This window comes from Ranitomeya variabilis, chromosome 1 (genome assembly GCF_051348905.1).
Source record: "Ranitomeya variabilis isolate aRanVar5 chromosome 1, aRanVar5.hap1, whole genome shotgun sequence".
In the NCBI taxonomy this organism is placed as follows: Eukaryota; Metazoa; Chordata; class Amphibia; order Anura; family Dendrobatidae; genus Ranitomeya; species Ranitomeya variabilis.
In genome coordinates, this window is record NC_135232.1 from 849,285,711 (window position 1) to 849,298,630 (window position 12,920).

A 12,920-nucleotide genomic window follows, 5' to 3' on the forward strand; every position below is an offset into this window, starting at 1 on the left:
TGGACGCACATTTCCATGGATTTTATTTCGGATCTCCCTGTCTCTCAGAGAATCTCTGTCATCTGGGTGGTGTGTGATCGTTTTTCTAAGATGGTCCATTTGGTGCCCTTGCCTAAGTTGCCTTCCTCCTCCGAGTTGGTTCCGCTGTTTTTTCAAAATGTGGTTCGTTTGCATGGGATCCCTGAAAATATTGTTTCCGACAGAGGATCCCAGTTTGTGTCTAGATTTTGGCGGACCTTTTGCGCTAAGATGGGCATTGATTTGTCTTTTTCGTCGGCCTTCCATCCTCAGACGAATGGCCAAACCGAACGAACTAATCAGACCTTGGAAACCTATTTGAGATGTTTTGTTTCTGCTGATCAGGACGACTGGGTGACTTTTTTGCCATTGGCCGAGTTTGCCCTTAGTAATCGGGCTAGTTCTGCTACTTTGGTTTCTCCTTTTTTTTGTAATTCGGGGTTTCATCCTCGCTTTTCCTCGGGTCAGGTGGAGCCTTCTGACTGTCCTGGAGTGGATGTTGTGGTGGATAGGTTGCATCAGATTTGGAATCATGTTGTGGACAATTTGAAGCTGTCACAAGAGAAGGCTCAGCGCTTTGCCAACCGCCGTCGCAGTGTGGGTCCCCAACTTCGCGTTGGGGACTTGGTGTGGTTGTCTTCTCGCTTTGTTCCTATGAAGGTCTCCTCTCCTAAGTTCAAGCCTCGGTTTATCGGTCCTTATAAGATTTTGGAAGTCCTTAACCCTGTGTCATTTCGTTTGGACCTCCCAGCATCGTTTGCTATTCATAATGTGTTTCATCGGTCGTTGTTGCGGAGGTATGTGGTGCCTGTGGGTCCTCCGGTTGAGCCTCCTGCCCCTGTGCTGGTTGAGGGAGAATTGGAATACGTGGTGGAGAAGATCTTGGATTCTCGTATTTCTAGACGGAGGCTTCAGTATTTGGTTAAATGGAAGGGCTATGGTCAGGAGGATAATTCCTGGGTTGTCGCCTCTGATGTTCATGCGGCCGATTTGGTTCGTGCCTTCCATGTGGCTCACCCTGATCGCCCTGGGGGTTTAGATGAGGGTTCGGTGACCCCTCCTCAAGGGGGGGGTACTGTTGTGAACTCTGTTTTCAGGCTCCCTCTTGTGGTCACAGGTGGTATTGTGTGACTTTTGTTTTGGGCTCCCCCTGGTGGCTTTGTTTGTTATCCTGCGGGTCTGTGGCTGATCAGCTGCCTCGTTATTCACTTGGGAGTTTCCTATTTAGCTCTGTTTCACTTCCACTTGTTGCCCGCTGTCAATGTACTCAGTGCTATTCTGATTACTCCTGATTATCTTCGGTTTCAGTCTCTTCAGGAGAAGCTAAGTTCTGTTTAATTATTTTTTGCTCATCAGTCTGCAATATGATTTCTGTGTATGATGAGTTTAGTCCAGCTTGCTAATATGTGATTTCTTCTGCTGGTTTGCTCTGGGGTACAGAGTTGCTTCCCCCGCACTGTTAGTTGGTGCGGGGGCTCGAGCGATCTCTGCGTGGATATTTTGAATAGGGTTTTTAATTGACCGCACAGTTCCCTTTCTATTTTCTGCTTTCTAGTGTTAGCGGGCCTCATTTGCTAAATCTAATTTCATCTCTGCGTTTGTGCTTTCCCCTTAACTCACCGTTAATATTTGTGGGGGGCTATTCTATATCTTTGGGGTCATTTCACTGAGGCAAGTGAGGACTTTTGTTCCCTCTAGGAATAGTCAGTTTCTCAGGCCGTGAAGAGACGTCTAGGATTTTCAGGTAACGTTCCACGGCTGCCTATAGTTGTTTGCGGATAGGATCAGGTTGCGGTCAATTCAGTTACCACTTCCCCAGAGTTTGTAGTCGGTTTAGTTACTTAGCTAGTCCTACTTGCGATCCTTGCCACTAAGATCATAACAAGGTTGTGAGATTAGATAGGGAATAGAGGCAGGTGAAGATGTGGTCTAGTGTTTGCCTGTATGTGTGGGTGGATGTGGAGGACCACTGAGTAAGTCCAAAGGATAAGGTAAGGGACAGGAGTTTGGAGGCTGCTGGCTTGCGGTGTCAGTAGGGATATTAAAGTCGCCCATGAAGATGGTGGGGACATCAGCAGAGAGAAAGTGAAGAAGCTAGGTGGAATATTGGTCAATGAAGGCAGTGGCTGAGCCTGGGGACGGTATATGACAGCCATTTGGAGATTAGAAGGAGAGTAGAAACAGAGAGAGTGAACCTCGAAATAAGAGAGGATAAGGGAGGGTGGGGGTTGGATAGGGTTGAAGGAGCAGTTTTTAGAAAGAAGGAAACCCACGCCTCCACCATGTCTGTTGCCAGAGCAAGGAAGGTGGGTAAAGTGGAGGCCACCGTAACTCAGAGCAGCAGGGAGGCCATGTCGGGGGGCATCAGCCAGGTCTCAGTGAGGGCCAGGAAGGAAAGGTTCCGGGAAGTAAAGAGATCGTTGATAATGTGGAGCTTGTTGCAGATGGAGCAGACATTCCAAAATGCTCCAGAGTGAGGAAGCAGGGAGATGGGGATCAGTGGCACAGATTTTAAGTGTGAGGGATTGTGGTAGTTCAGATGTACTAGTTAGAACAGAGGAAAAGGAGTACATGGGATTCTGGGGTGCAGTGGGTATTCTGGATTAAGAGATAGTTCAGATGTACCAGTTAAAGCAGAGGAAGAGGAGTACATGTGATTCTGGGGTGCAATGGGTATTCTGGATTAAGAGATTGTTCAGATGTACCTGTGGATGAAAGCAGATGGATCAGGGCATGACAGCATGAAGGAGAATATACCATGGGTTACCATTCTGGTATATTTCTGATGTTACACTTGAAAGATGTCACACTTCAAATGATGTCACATCTAACCAATCAAAAAGACGGATATAAATAACCATGGTACCGCTGAAAACGTCATCTTGTCCCGCAAAAAACAAGCCACAATACAGCATCATAAGCAAAAAAATAAAAAAGTTATAGTCTTCAGAATAAAGCGATGCCAAAATAATTATTTTTTATATAAAATAGCTTTTATCGTATAAAAGCACCAAAACATAAAAAAATTATATAAATGAGATATCGCTGTAATCGTACTGACCTGAAGAATAAAACTGTTTTATCAATTTTACCAAACGTGAAACGGTATAAACGCCTCCCCCTAAAGAAATTCGTGAATAGCTGGTTTTTGGTCATTCTGCCTCACAAAAATCGGAATAAAAAGCGATCAAAAAATGTCACGTGTCCAAAAATGTTACCAATAAAAACATCAACTCGTCCCGCAAAAAACAAGACCTCACATGACTCTGTGGACCAAAATATGGAAAATGTATAGGTCTCAAAATGTGGAGACGCAAAAACTTTTTTGCTATAAAAAGCGTCTTTTAGTGTGTGACAGCTGCAAATCATAAAAATCCGCTATAAAAAACGCTATAAAAGTAAATCAAACCCCCCTTCATCACGCCCTTAGTTAGGGAAAAATAATACAATTAAAAAATGTATTTATTTTCATTTTCCCGTTAGGGCTAGGGTTAGGGCTAGGGTTAGGGTTAGGGCTAGGGCTAGGGTTAGGGCTAGGGTTAGGGTTGGGGCTAGGGTTGGAGCTAAAGTTAGGGTTAGGGTTGGGGCTAAAGTTAGGGTTAGGGTTGGGGCTAAAGTTAGGGTTAGGGTTGGGGTTAAAGTTAGGGTTAGGGTTTGGATTACATTTACGGTTGGGATTAGGGTTGGGATTAGAGTTAGGGGTGTGTCAGGGTTAGCGGTGTGGTTAGGGTTACCATTGGGATTAGGGTAAGAGGTGTGTTTGGATTAGGGTTTCAGGTAGAATTGGGGAGTTTCCACTGTTCAGGCACATCAGGGGCTCTCCAAACGCGACATGGCGTCCGATCTCAATTCCAGCCAATTCTGCATTGAAAAAGTAAACAGTGCTCCTTCCCTTCCGAGCTCTCCCGTGCGCCCAAACAGGGGTTTACCCCAACATATGGGGTATCAGCGTACTCGGGACAAATTGGACAACAACTTTTGGGGTCCAAGTTCTCTTGTTATCCTTGGGAAAAAAAAAATTTGGGGAGCTAAAAATCATTTTTGTGGGAAAAAAAAAGATTTTTTATTTTCACGGCTCTGCGTTGTAAACTGTAGTGAAACACTTGGGGGTTCAAAGTTCTCACAACACATCTAGATAAGTTCCTTGGGAGGTCTAGTTTCCAATATGGGGTCACTTGTAGGGGGTTTATACTGTTTGGGTACATCAGGGGCTCTGCAAATGCAAAGTGACGCCTGCAGACCATCTAGATAAGTTCCTTAAGGGGTCTACTTTCCAAAATGGTGTCACTTGTGGGGGGTTTCAATGTTTACGCACATCAGGGTATCGTCGTACTCAGGACAAATTGCACAACAATTTTTGGGGTCCAATTTCTTCTCTTACCCTTGGGAAAATAAAAAATTGGGGGCGAAAAGATCATTTTTGTGAAACAATATGATTTTTTATTTTTACGTCTCTGCATTATAAACTTCTGTGAAGCACTTGGTGAGTCAAAGTGCTCACCACACATCTAGATAAGTTCCTTAGGGGGTCTACTTTCCAAAATGGTGTCACTTGTGGGGGGTTTCAATGTTTAGGCACATCAGGGGCTCTCCAAACGCAACATGGCGTCCCATCTCAATTCCAGTCAATTTTGCATTGAAAAGTAAAATGGCGCTCCTTTCCTTCCGAGCTCTGCCATGCGCCCAAACAGTGGTTTACCCCCACATATGGGGTATCAGCGTACTCAGGACAAATTGTACAACAACTTTTGTGGTCCATTTTTTCCTGTTACCCTTGGTAAAATATAACAAATTGGAGCTGAAATAAATTTTGTGTGAAAAAAAGTTAAATGTTCATTTTTATTTAAACATTCCAAAAATTACTGTGAAACACCTGAAGCATTAATAAACTTCTTGGTGTCACACTTGGGTATTTTCTATCATATAGACCCCTCAAAATGACTTCAAATGAGATGTGGTCCCTAAAAAAAAAATGGTGTTGTAAAAATGAGAAATTTCTGGTCAACTTTTAACCCTTATAACTCCGTAACAAAAAAAAAATGTTGGTTCCAAAATTGTGCTGATGTAAAGTAGACATGTGGGAAATGTTACTTATTTAGTATTTTGCGTGACATATCTCTGTGATATAAGGGCATAAAAATTCAAAGTTGGAAAATTGCGAAATTTTCAAAATTTTTGCCAAATTTCCATTTTTTTCACAAATAAACGCAGGTAATATCAAAGACATTTTACCCCAATCATGAAGTACAATGTGTCACGAGAAAACAGTGTCAGAATCATCGGGATCCATTGAAGCGTTTCAGAGTTATAACCTCATAAAGGGACAGTGGTCAGAATTGTAAAAATTGGCCTGGTCATTAACGTGCAAACCACCCTTGGGGGTAAAGGGGTTAACATTGGGTATGCAGGTCATGCGAATGTGTGCAGATGCCTCTGCATGCGCCGTTTTGATGCTGTGCCGACCACAACAAAATGCAACATGTTGCGTTTGGCGCAGTTCGGTGCAGCCTCAAAGTGGCGCAAGCGGAGGCATCCACATACATTCACATGGCCTGCGTATCCAATGTTAAAGATAGGTGGATCACCCCCAGGCGCAGGGCAGTGGGGTACTCGGTACCGGTTCCCTTCTGTCTTGGTTCTGGGGATGTCACGGTGGCCCGACCCCGTCCATGGCCCTGCTAAGGGGCATCCAATTAAAGGGGTGATGAGTTTGTCAAGTGTTCGTGACGCCACCTGTGGTATTCGGTCAGGATGACCGACGCTGCTGAGGGGTCCGCTGGGGTAATGTTATGGCAGCTAGATGGTATACCTTCCCACAGGTGAAGTATGTCCCCAGGGCTTCCCAGTAAGGTAGATGATGATGGTGTAGGTCGCAGTGAATTATGAGGACACAGGGTTGCAATCTCTTTACCTTTTACTGTAGACTTCAGCATCCACAATCCAGAGCACTGCTAACAGGGCTGGCTGAATCCAGCTGGTCCGAAGGCACATCCAGAGTTCCCTTTGCAGGTGGAAATCAGTAGCCTTCCTACTTGCGCCTGTGTGTTGTAGTACTTCCCTACTGAGCACCACGGGATAGTCCTCACAACTGTCGTGTATGTTTCTGATATTCTCTTTCTACGTCCCCCAGATGATATGGCTAGGACGACCCGTATGACGGGGTAGGCCTGGAGCTATTTTATAGGGACCCTAGAGACGCCCCTCTCCCACAATTTGCCTCCATTGTCTTCATTAGGTTAAAGGTTGGACAGCCAACTTGGAATTCACTGCCCTGCCATAGTTTGAAGTAATGCGTAGAGCCTATTACTCCCTCGGTTGTTCCAGCCACCGGCTACGTGCCTCAGAAGGATGTTGCCGATCTTAAGGCAGAACTCCTCCCGGTATTGTCTCCTTGTGCTGTGATCTCGTTTCTCACTTCTCCACAATATACTCCACTTCTTGTCCTTTCTTAGGATGCTGCCGCAATGAGGTGCAGGTGCAGCTCCGTAACGTTCTATCTCTCGCTCAGTCTCTGCCAGGATCCACCCCTGACAGGGACCTCTGTCTACAGCTCAGATGTTCCTCCTTTTCTCCCTGTCTGCCTGACTGGTCTTTCCTGGGTCTCACCCAGTAGCATTCTCCCTAACTTCCTATCAAACCCCCAGTTTTACCCGAGTGTGAGGAGTGGCCTAATACATAGAACCCTTTGCTCCCCCTGGTGGTTGGAGTGTGAAGTGTAGTGTGTGACTGTGATACCTGGTCAGGTGAACTACTTTAGTGCCATCAGACGTACCATCACTCCCTCTGGTGGAAGAACAACAATACTGCAATGACCAGGACTCTGGGGCGTTAAATCCAGTACTCCCGGACTGGGAAAAGAAGAACAACAATACATGTTAGCAAAAGACATACAACATTTTTAGAATGCTGTAAACAATTAAATATAACAGTGCTTCCCTTTATGGGAGGTGAGGACACTTGAACGTTGCAAACAAAAACATATTTACATTGTGCTTAAGGTTTTAAATAACACTTATTAATTAACTAACTATAAATAACTGTTATTACCCAGCCGGGCATACTATCTACTAAGTGTAAACTTTTTCCTTTAAGGGCGTATACCCACTAAAGGCATGCTATGAAACTCACAAGTGCAAATTATCATTTTCTTTATTTTTCTCTTTTACTTTCACATATGCAGGACTATCTATCTACCCCTACGGGCCTACTGCATCTCTCTTCAGCTTTTCTCTCATAAAATTCTAATATTACTTTAACTTCAGTTTTATTCAAAGAACATTATCAACATTTCTATTCCTTATTACTATTTTTCTAACTACATACTACTACTATGTAAGAACATTATTACCTATCTATCTATTTAAGGCAACATTATCATGTTTTAAGCTAAGTGCAACAATTGAACATTCCCTTTAAGGGGAAACCAAGTCTTTTCTGAGGTAGTGCAAACTCTCAATTTGCAAGTCAGTTTAAAAGCAAGAACTTCTGCGCTGTAATCAGGAACAGTCTCTTCAAAAGCTCTTCTTTTTGTAAAACCAGTAGGGAGCACCTTTAAGAAGTTGCAAACTATATACAGCAACAGTTTGTGAATCAATCACCGTCCATGATTCGGCAGTCTTTTTAGAGCAATGATGAACTTGTGCAAACTGGAAACAATAGGGATCCCGGGTCAACAAAGGGATCCATTTAAGAATTAACCCTAAACGGGTTTAAAGCAGCAAAAATATGGAAACAAACAGTAAACTATTTACTGTACATACTCAGGTTTCCGAGGTTCATCCTCATAGTAGGTTGCAAGGCATCAGTTGGTAGGGAACACTTCCTGACTGGGAAAGCTGCGGTTCTGTGTTCTCATCTGATGCGGTGTCAATGTCGTTGGTTCGCTTTTCAAATGCGGTCAAGTCACTAGGAGTCTGGGTTCGAATGTCAGTTTTAGTGGCAGGTTCAGTAGTAGAAATGATGCACACAGTGGTGGTAGTGTTGGGATTCGCTAGTTCAGAGACTAGAGGGTTGATGTCATTAGTCTTAGTTGTGGCAGCAGGTAGCACTGCTATGGGACCTATCAGCAGTCCTTCGGTCACTGAGGCAGGGTCGGCATTCTTACCTGCCTCAGCGGTGTCCTCGATGTCGGCTGGCTCTGCTGGCGGCGGCGTCCGCGACGGTGTTGGCAGCGGCTCCTGTAGCGAAGTAGGGAGCGGTGGCGATGTTGAGGAATCCTCCACAGGTGTCATCCGGTATGCGGCCCTGGTGGTTACCCACATCTGCAGGAGCTGGTCAATCAACTCCTCCATTCCGGCCTGCAGAGAGTCGGTGTCAACGGTGGAGGCCTGGTTCCGGTGCCCTTCCGGGTAGCTGGGGGAGTCCTCTGCTCTGACCCCACGCTCTGGTCCTGGGCAGCTCGCCATGGTGTCCTCCACGTAGTTCGCCTCTTCCTGGTCCTTTTTCCGCTCTCTCCTCCGTGGGCAGTTTCGCTTTCTTTGTCTCCGCTCGCCATTGAGGATCAGGAGGTGGATCTCGGCTGCTGACGGACACGTCCTCAAGGTACAGAAATATTTAGACTGGGTGGCCATTGTTCTTTGTGCTTCTCAGTTTGTTCACACCCACAACTCCACGCCCTTCTTCTTCTCCTGCGCTCCTCGTGGCGCTGTAATGGTGGCGATTTTGCCGGGAATTTTTGGCGGCAAATAGCAATACACAGTCTTTGCAATAAATCACAGTTCCAATAAAGTTCTGACACAGTTCTTAGGCACACATGACCTGATTTTCAGGCTTAAGTAGATCCTGTTCGTGACGCCAAAGTTGAATCGCCCCCAGGCGCAGGGCAGTGGGGTACTCGGTACCGGGTCCCTTCTGTCTCAGTTCTGGGGATGTCACGGTGGCCCGACCTAGTCTGTGGCCCTGCTAAGGGGCGTCCAATTAAAGGGGTGATGAGTTTGTCAAGTGTTCATGACGCCACCTGTGGTATTCGGTCAGGATGACCGACGCTGCTGAGGGGTCCGCTGGGGTGATGTTATGGCAGCTAGATGGTATACCTTCCCACAGGTGAAGTATGTCCCCAGGGCTTCCCAGTAAGGTAGATGATGATGGTGTAGGTCACAATAAATTATGAGGACACAGGGTTGCAGTCTCTTTACCTTTTACTGTAGACTTCAGCATCCACAATCCAGAGCACTGCTAACAGGGCTGGCTGAATCCAGCTGGTCCGAAGGCACATCCAGAGTTCCCTTTGCAGGTGGAAATCAGTAGCCTTCCTACTTGCGCCTGTGTGTTGTAGTACTTCCCTGCTGAACACCACGGGATAGTCCTCACAACTGTCGTGTATGTTTCTGATATTCTCTTTCTACGTCCCCCAGATGATATGGCTAGGACGACCCGTATGACGGGGTAGGCCTGGAGATATTTTATAGGGACCCTAGAGACGCCCCTCTCCAACAATTTGTTTCCATTGTCTTCATTAGGTTAAAGGTTGGACAGCCAACTTGGAATTCACTGCTCTGCTGTAGTTTGAAGTAATGCGTAGAGCCTATTACTCCCTCGGTGTTCCGGCCACCGGCTACGCGCCTCAGAGGGATGTTGCCGATCTTAAGGCAGAACTCCTCCCGGTATTGTCTCCTTGTGCTGTGATCTCGTTTCTCACTTCTCCACAATATACTCCGCTTCTTGTCCTTTCTTAGGATGCTGCCGCAATGAGGTGCAGGCGCAGCTCCGTAACGTTCTATCTCTCGCTCAGTCTCTGCCAGGATCCCACCCCTGTCAGGGACCTCTGACTGCAGTTCAGATGTTCCTCCTTTTCCCCCTGTCTGCCTGACAGGTCTTTCCTGGGTCTCACCCAGTAGCGTTCTCCCTAACTTCCTATCCAACCCCCAGTTTTACCCGTGTGTGAGGAGTGGCCTAATACATAGAACCCTTTGCTCCCCCTGGTGGTTGGAGTGTGAAGTGTAGTGTGTGACTGTGATACCTGGTCAGGTGAACTCCTTTAGTGCCATCAGATGTACCATCACTCCCCCTGGTGGAAGAACGACAATACTGCAACAACCAGGACTCTGGGGCGCTGCATAGGTACGCAGGGCAACGCAGCACGCAAGGAGTATTAGGTGTAGCGTAGGCAGGATTTCAGGGAGGAAGAAGGGTGGAAGTATGCTGCCATCAGCAGCTCTCCCGTACGCTAGTGTGAAACCAGCCTAAGATCAAAGAATAGGGCTAGGTGTGAGGAGCATGTACATATCAATATGCATTCAGTAAATTTGAAGTATGATACATGGAATAAAAGTTAAGGAAAAAAGCAGCAGCATACCACTTAAAACAGAGGAAGAGGAGTACATGGGATTCCGGGGTGCAGTGGGTATTCTGGATTAAGAGATAGTTCAGACGTGCCAGTTAAAACAGAGGAAGAGGAGCACATGGGATTTTGGGGTGCAGTGTGTTTTCTGGATTAAGAGATAGTTCAGACATACCAGTTAGAACATAGGAAGAGGAGTACATGGGATTCTGGGGTGCAGTGGGTATTCTAGATTAAGAGATAGTTCAGATGTACCAGTTAGAACAGAGGAAGAGGAGTACATGGGATTCTGGGGTGCAGTGGGTATTCTGGATTAAGAGATCGTTCAGAAGTGCCAGATAAAACAGATGAAGAGGAGTACATGGGATTTTGGGGTGCAGTGTGTTTTCTGGATTAAGAGACAGTTCAGACATACTCGTTAGAACAGAGGAAGAGGAGTACATGTGATTCTGGAGTGCAGTGGGTATTCTGAATTAAGAGATAATTCAGACTTACCTGTGGATGAAAGCAGATGGATCAGGGCATGACAGCATGAAGGAGAATATACCTTGGGTTACCATTCTGGTATATTTCTGATGTTACACTTGAAAGATGTCACACTTCAAATGATGTCACATCTGATCAAGGTGATATCTGACCTGCTCCATTCCACTTATACCATTCAAGTGTCCATGAAATGAAGCCAGGTGAGAGAGGGAGAGGGGAGGAGGAAGGAGGAGGAGGACAGTTCACGGCAGGGAGCAATTAACAGATTGCAGTTATTAGAACATTTGACTAGCATCAAAGCTGAGAAAAGAGACAGAATAAGATGGAACGATAGGGCTAGGTGTGAGGAGCATGTACATATCAATATGCATTCAGTAAATTTAAAGTATGATACATGCAATTAAAGGGAACCTGTCACTCCCCCAGGCGTTTGTAACTAAAAGAGCCACCTTGTGCCGCACTAATGCTGCATTTTGACAAGGTGGCTCTTTTAGTTCGGGTCCTTGGCACTGCTGCAATAATCGCTTTTGAAATTTGTTCCTCATACCGTGAAATTGTCCTGGAGGCAGGTCTTTCCCCCGAATCTAGACGCCTCACAACCGTCAATCATGGCCTCTGCACGCCGGGCGCCGCCTCCTCTTCCTTCAGTAGCGTCCCCGGCGCCTGCGCTGTTGTTTTTTTTTCGGGCATGAACAGTTGCGCTGCTCTTTGAAATTACAGCGCAGGCACCGGGGACACTAGTGAAGGAAGAGGAGGCGGCGCCCGACCATTCAAGTGTAATATTGAGATCACATACATCCATGCACGCACTGTGTGATGCACGTTACACAAGTCTGGAATAGTGGCTCGAAAAAAGGTAAGGAAGCCTCAAAAAAGAAAGGTGGACAGTAGAAGATTGGAAATGGATGATTTGGAGTGATTAGATGAATGTCAATAGACTAGGCTCTAATGTGTGCAAATGCGCCTGGAAGAAACAAGAAAAAAGGGGGCTTACGGATCGAGAAATTGAACGAACTGTCAAGTTCAATGGAGGAAGCCGGGTGATATGGGGCTGATTAACAGCCAAAGACATTGGATACTTGACCAGGATCAACTGTGGCATCAGTGCTGAGCTATATGTGAGTATCTTACAAGATGAGTTACTTTGTACACTCAAGTGCTATGGGTATGAAAAAGGCGACATAGTGTTCAAGCAGGACTACGAACTGAGGCGTGCGTCGAGATTGGAGAAGAAATGGTTCATTGACAATGAAGTAGATGTGCTGGATTTGCCTCCACAGTCACCACATCTCAACCCATTCAAACAGTTGTGTGTAGAATTGAAGAAAAAACTGTATACATACTGCAGTGCGCAGGCGCCGGCCTCTCTGACCTTTCCCGGTGCCTGCGCACTGCAATACTTTGCTCTGTCCGCAACAGGGCAGACAAAGTACGCCTGCGCCGGAGCTGCGGCAAGAAGACAAGAAGAGGACGTCATCTGATGAAGATAGGAGGCACTGGACCCGGACCGCGCCGCCCATCGGACCCGGACCGCAGCGGGACCGCCCCTGGGTGAGTATAATATAACCTTTATTTTCTTATCTTTCAGGATACATCAGGAGCTTATCTACAGCATTACAGAATGCTGTAGATAAGCCCCTAATGCCGCTGGCCGCAGCTCATATACGATTTTTGGGGTGACAGGTTCCCTTTAATAAACATCAGGGAACATTTATCATTGAGTTTGCACCAAAATATAGCGCCAGCTGTTCTTATAACTTTAAGATGTGTACTTACTTATATTATACCCCCACTTTCCACACTTATAGAAACATACAGGCCATTAACACCCAGAAACTTATGAAGAACTTGCAGTCCTCATTGGCCCCAATCTCCTCCATCTCATGTCCTGATTCTGCTCTGAACCATTACAATGAAACCCTGCAAAGTGCCCTGGATGAAGCTGCTCTGTTATGACCCCAATGGCGAGGGTCTCAGAGGTACGTGGAAGTCTGCAGAATACAAAAATCCAGCTCATAGGGCAGTGGTAACTGGGTTGACCATATATCTACTCCTAACGCCAACACTAGAAGTAGCCGGGGATCATTCCTACGTTGATTCTAGATGACACGCTCCAGCCGGAGAATCTAGCTACCCC